Source organism: Lutra lutra, chromosome X (assembly GCF_902655055.1).
Source record: "Lutra lutra chromosome X, mLutLut1.2, whole genome shotgun sequence".
Lineage (NCBI taxonomy): Eukaryota > Metazoa > Chordata > Mammalia > Carnivora > Mustelidae > Lutra > Lutra lutra.
The window spans coordinates 74,704,723-74,711,771 of NC_062296.1; the positions used below are offsets into that span (position 1 = coordinate 74,704,723).

At 36.3% G+C, this 7,049-nt stretch overlaps 1 protein-coding gene across 1 annotated transcript in view; it reads right to left on the bottom strand.

The window, feature by feature from the left end:
- The window catches only part of IL1RAPL1 (interleukin 1 receptor accessory protein like 1), a 1,432,909-nt gene that overhangs the window by 453,571 nt on the left and 972,289 nt on the right, over positions 1-7,049 (bottom strand). The window lies entirely within an intron of this gene.

Below are 7,049 nucleotides of genomic sequence, written 5' to 3' on the forward strand. Positions count from 1 at the left end.
TAAAATACATTCAATTTTCAGACCTTTGAAAAGCAAAAAGAGTTCATAAAATCTGAAGAACACTGAAAAAGAGAGGGAGAGATTTGGGTTGAACCTCATCCCACAGTGACCTATATCTTGCCAATAAGGTATCTTGTGCTTTTAATCTACATTCTTTTATGTTAGAGTTATATGGGTTAACTGGATTTTTTTAAACCACAGTTAAAAAGCCTTAAAATAAATTTTTTTCCCAAAAAACACAGGTAAAGTTTATATACTGGGATAATAAGAATAGCGGTAATTTGGGAGGTTATGAAATTGTTTTGAATAAAACTTTTTAAGGTTATATACAATAGACAATTTGCTATATTATAAATCAAAGTTACTGCAGTTGTGTGTGGTTTTTTTATGACCTTATACATAAAGCTGTACTGATTTTCAAATTAATTTTAGTAATTGAGTTTTTCTTGGAATGGCTTATTTTATAAAATAATTTATTTTCAATATTAAAAAGATCAAATGATATTAAAAACTAGAGGTAAAAAATACTAGAAACAAACATCAGGAAACTGTCATCCCAGCTATCTTTCTAAAACATATATACAGATAAAGATAGATATGATTTTATAAAATGGGGTTATATGAAGATCCATCTAGGTATTTTAGAAATTAGAAAAAATTAACATGAAACAGCATTAAGAGGTCAGCTTCACTATAATTACATTGTAAAACAAATATTTCAATTTTAAGCCAGACTGATATATTTCCTGTGTGAAAGAAGAAAATATGTTTCTTGCCTGTCTTCTTGTTCCACTTTTTAAAAAAAAAAATTTAATTTATTTTCAGCGTAACAGTATTCATTGTTTTTGCACCACACCCAGTGGTCCATGCAATCTGTGCCCTCTCCAATACCCACCACCTAGTTCCCCCAACCTCCCACCCCCCACCCCTTCAAAACCCTCAGATTGTTTTTCAGAGTCCATAGTCTCTCATGGTTCACCTCCCCTTCCAATTTCCCTCAACTCCCTTCTCCTCTCCATCTCCCCTTGTCCTCCATGCTATTTGTTATGCTCCACAAATAAGTGAAACCATATGATAATTGACTCTCTCTGCTTGACTTATTTCACTCAGCATCATCTCTTCCAGTCCCGTCCATGTTGCTACAAAAGTTGGGGATTCATCCTTTCTGATGGAGGCATAATACTCCATAGTGTATATGGACCACATCTTCCTTATCCATTGAAGGGCATCTTGGTTCTTTCCACAGTTTGGCGACCGTGGCCATTGCTGCTATAAACATTGGGGTACAGATGGCGCTTCTTTTCACTACATCTGTATCTTTGGGGTAATTCTTGTTCCACTTTTATATTAATTTGCTTTTCTAAGTTTACACTATTTATGTTTTGTTCTATAAATATGACTCTTATACTCTTTATTTCCAATTCTATATTTTTTTGTATTTAAAGAGCTGCACCAGTTCTTTTACCACCCATTCAATAATCCAAACATTTTTTGTTTTGTTTTGTTTTGGTTGATCTTGATTGGATTTTATCATCAATTGGCCTAATCACTCCCATAAAAGTGAGTGTTAAAGATCTTTTATGCTTTATATTATCTTCTTATCTTTATATTATCTTCTTATCTTCTAAATTTATTGCTTCCTTACCTTGTTCCAAATTATAAAGGACAAAATAAAATCACTTCCCCAGACATTTATCTTCTGAAGTCCGCCCTCCTTTTTTTTTTTTAATTGGGTCAGATAACTTACTAGAAGAACCTTCTAAATAGCCATAATCATGGAACTTCTCTTCACTGCTCTCTTCTTTTTTGGTTTACTCTCTATTTCTGATGGATAACATCCTTACACAATATTCTAAGAAAGGGTGAAATGTATTTTATGTTTTTGCACATCTGAAAATATGTCTTTATTCAGTACTCACACAGGAAAGTGTGAAGACAATACATTTGGATTTGTTTTTAAATCTCTGCCCACATTTCTAGTCTATTTAGAAAACCTGAAAACAGCCTCATTATCTATGTGATTGAGGTAAAGTAATAAAGCAGTTTTAGGAAAAAAATATATTGTACTACAAATGCCAGTTTTACAATGTGTATGCGATTACTTTTAAAACATAGTTATTTGTAATAAGGAGGGCATGTGTTGTGATCTGCACTGGGTGTTATACATCTAATGAATCATTGAATACTACATCAAAAACTAATGATGTACTATATGATGGCTAACTGAACAAAATAAAAAAATAAAGTTATTTGAAGGGTATGTGTTATATATCTCTTCTGCTTACTCCTAATTCCTACCAATCTACTCAAACCTTTCCCTAAACCCTTATATCAAATACATACACACATGCATGTATTTAAACCTCAGTCGTTCAGTCTTGCAAACTACTTTCACACTTGAGAACTACTTCCTTTCTTTATCACTCTAAGAAACTCAGAAAAACATTAGTTTTAGAATTGCTCGGGTCAAAACATGTTTAGAGATTCAAAACCAAAAAGTATCACTTTCTTTTTTCCTCTATTTTTCCGTTTATATTTTAATTCCAGTATATTTAACATACAGTGTCATATTAGTTCCAGGTGTACAATACAGTGATTTAACACGACCATATACCAGCTGGTGTTCATCACAAGTCCACTCCTTAATCCCCATCACCTGTTTCACCCATTCCCCCCCACCCACCTCCCCTCTGGTAACCATCAGTTTGTTCTTTAGAGTTAACAGTCTGTTTCTTGGTTTATTGGGTCATGGCATACAGTCCTGTACTAGAAAATATTAATTTGCTCCCCTCAATGATATAATGGGAATTTATCCTACAAAAGTTTTTTTTTTAATATCCTGACCACTAACATTTTTCTTTTGTCATCATTTTATTAAAACTTACTGCATGGGGGCACCGGTGGATCAGTGGGTTAAAGCCTCTGCCTTCGGCTCTGGTCATGATCCCAGGGTCTTGGGATGGAGCCCCGCATGGGGCTCTCTGCTCAGCAGGGAGCCTGCCTCCCTTCCTCTCTCTCTCTGCCTGCCTCTCTGCCTACTTGTGATCTCTGTCAAATAAATAAATAAAATCTTAAAAAAAAATAACTGCATGTAGGTCACCTGGGTGGCTCAGTCAGTTAAGCATATGCCTTCAGCTCAGGTCATGTCCCAGGGTTGTGGGATTGAGCCCTACATTGGGCTCCCTGCTCAGTGGAGAACCTGCTTCTCCCTCTCCCTCTGCTACTCTCCCTGCTTGTGCACATACTCTCTCTCTCTCTCTCTCTCTGTCAAATAAATAAATAAATAAATAAATCTTAAAAAAAAAAAACACTGCATATAAATGCATCATATCTTTAGATTTTTCTGATAAACTTATTTTATCTTTCCCCTTAATATTATGTAATGGTAAAAACTGTTTTATTTCATTTCATTATGTTACTTCTTTTCTTTTTTTTTTTTTTTGGTAGCAGACTTTCTTTCTTTCTTTCTTTCTTTCTTTCTTTCTTTCTTTCTTTTTCTTTTCAGTGTAACAGAACTCATTGTTTTTGCACCACACCCAGTGCTCCATGCAATATGTGCCCTCCTTAATACCCACCACCTGGCTCCCCCAACCTCCCACCCTCCACCCCTTCAAAACCCTCAGACTGTTTTTCAGAGTCCATAGTCTCTCATGGTTCACCTTCTTTTTTCCTTTTTCTTCCTACATTCCCTGAAAAATGGATCAATTAAAAATAAATGGATCGGGGCACCTGGGTGGCTCAGTGGGTTAAAGCCTCTGCCTTCAGCTCAGGTCATGATCCCAGGGTTCTGGGATCGAGCCCCACATCGGGCTCTCTGCTCAGCATGAAGCCTGCTTCCTCCTCTCTCTCTGCCTGCCTCTCTGCCTACTAGTGATCTCTGTCTGTCAAATAAATAAATAAAATCTTTTAAAAAATGGATCAATTTAGAGTAGACATGCCAATAATATATTTTTCTTGTCCATATCTCTTTTGTAAAATCCAAGTGGATACCATTTCTGAATATTCCCTTTCTGAAATACTGATTATTTGTAAACCATTAATGCTTCCTTGAAGTGATCTTCATTCTCATTTATTTTAATGCCTCTTTGTAGTACACCATAAACAGCAGATTTCCTTTATTTCTTTTTAAAAGCTTGCTCTCCTAAGTTCCCAAAAGGCAAGGACTGAATCTATTTAACCATCATTGTAAAGCCCTTAGCACAATGCATAATCAAAAAGGCTTTCTGCTTAGGTTAATGATAATGTTGTACTCTTACATAATTATCAGAGCCAAAGAGGCTCTGGGAAGCCACTGAGTTAGTTATTTTGCTCCATAAGGACCACATTATATTGAAACCAGCCCAGAAAAGTTGTTATATACATGTAAAGTCTTCCCATAAAGCAAGTTCACAGTTTTTTTTTCTGGGTAAATAGCCCATTCCTACATTTTCAAATCATGACAACCCATTCATTTCTAATGTAAATTCCTGCTAGTTGAAGGGAATTTTCTATTTTTCTTGTTTTTAGCTTGACATAATTCTTCTTTCTCACATACCATGTTCTATTTAAATATGTTATCAAGTTTCTCCTTCCTGCACATGTTTTGTGTCCTACAGAAGCCAACGGTGAGATGAGGATTTGTGTAGAAGTGATTCATAAAAAACAAACAAAAACTTTCAGGGAAAACCAGTAAGGGGGTGGGGAAAACAAGACAGAAAAGAGTTTTATTAGTGGGAAAATATCTAAAATTTCAGGGAAAATTCCCAAGCTTTGAGCTCTCCCGCCTGGGATGGGAAGGGATGGTCTCCAGTCATCTGAGGGCAGTCTTCCAAAAACAATGGATTGATGAGTGTGAAAGCACAGAAAGTGGGAAGAGGGTAGACAACAAAAATATTCAAAAGAGATCTGTGACGATCTGGGCAGAGCTACACAAAACAACTGTTCTTAACCTTTGTAAATTTTTATATTTTAGCTATTTTTAAGGTAGTCTCTTTTCCCCTACTTTAACCTGTGAAAAGGTAGACAATAAGCTAGTTATCTGGATATGTTTGCTCATCTGAGAGCTGAGAATAAAAGCACCTAGTCAGTGGGGTTGTCATAGAAATTAAGAAGGTGAATATATGTAAATATATGTAGAACAACACCTGGTAGAAATATATGAAGACTTCAATATAGGTTATCTATTTTTTTTTTAAAGATTTTTATTTATTTGACAGACAGATCACAAGTAGGCAGAGAGGCAGGCAGAGAGAGAGAGGAGGAGGAGGCAGGCTCCCTGCTGAGCAGAGAGCCCGATGTGAGGCTCGATCCCAGGACCCTGGGATCATGACCTGAGCCGAAGGCAGAGGCTTTAACCACTGAGCCACCCAGGCGCCCCAGGTTATCTATTTTTATTTTTGTTGTTGTTGTCTTGTTGGTGCTGTGATTATTGTCATAAGTCAAATAACTGGAGTGAAAGCCTTCACAGTTGTCTAGCACTAGGACTGTAGTGAGATTATTTCACATTACTCTACATTCTATCTCTCAGGTCAGATACACTATTTATTACATATATGCTATTTTGCCAACTCTAGGGATAAAGCCATACTAAGCTCTTTTGTTGTAAATGTTGTAATTTTAACTGAATGTTCAATATCATTGCTTTTGTCATTTTAGAGATCTAGCAGAGGCCTCAGAAATCTGAGAAGAATAGAGTAAGTACAAATTATTTGGACATTCTAAAGAAAAATGATAAAGAAGCTATAAAAATATGCTGAAATAGTATGAAACAGTCACTTCATACCCACTAGAATGGACATAATAAAAAAGACAGACAAAAACTAGTGCTAGGGGTTCCTGGGTGGCTCAGTGGGTTAAGCCTCTGCCTTCAGCTCGGGTCATGATCTCAGGGTCCTGGGATCGAGCCCCACATCGGGCTTTCTGCTCAGCGGAGAGCCTGCTTCCCCCTCTCTCTCTGACTGCCTTTCTGCCTACTTGTGATCTCTGTCTGTCAAATAAGTAAATAAAATCTTTAAGAGAAAAAATAAACTAGTGCTAGTGAAGATATGGAAAAGTAGAAACTCTCACACATAGGTAGTGGGGACGTAAAGTGGTATAGTCACTTCAGAAAAGCCTGCCAACTCCTTAAAAGTTAAACAGAGTTACCATATGACTTGGCAATTCCACTCCTAGGTATAAAATGAAGAGGAAATGGTAATATATGACCACATAAAAATTGTGCACAAGTTTTCACAGCAGTATTATTTGTGGGAAAAATTAAAAGAACTCAAATGCCTATCAACTGATGGATGGATAAATAAAATGTGATCTACCCATGCAATGGAATATCATTTGGAAATAAAAAGAAATGAAATACTCATACTTGCTGCATATCACTGTAAGTCTAAATAAAATATTATATTAAGAAACCAGTCCCAAAAGTCCTGAAGTGTATGGTTTTATTTACACGAGATGTCCAAAAAAGGCAAATCTACAGAGACAGAAAGTAAGTTAGTGTTTGTCTGTGGCTGGAAGGAGGGAAAATTAGGTAGTGACAGCTATTGCGTATGGGTTGCTTTTGTGTTAATGAAAATATTCTAAAATTAGGTTGTGATGATGTTTCCAGAACACTGTCAATACACTCAAAAACACTGAATTGTGTACTCTGAGTGAATGGTATGGTGTGTGAATTATATTTCAGTTAAGCACTTTAAAACAATACATTTTAGAAAACATTAAAAGATGGGTTCTGACAAGTTTTCCCAGGTTTTGAATGGACTGCAATTTATCTGTTGGGTGTTTATACAATGTTAAGAAATCCTTGGGGGGTCAAAGGTGTCCAGTAGCATGGCTTACTTTGAAGAGGGCTATTGGTATGATGTGTTTCTGCAGCTCTGACCGTCCTCTCCTTTTTTCTGTCTATCACTTCTTGGGACTCAACAAGGTAGGGAAGAGGGGTGCTTCACCTTACTATGAGCTCAGTGAGAGAACATCCATAAGAGACCACCTCTATTTGGAGACCTTAGAATGTATTCCCTGGTTATTGAGGGCCATAGGGACCAGTATCTAATTGACTCTTGAAAATTCAAGAC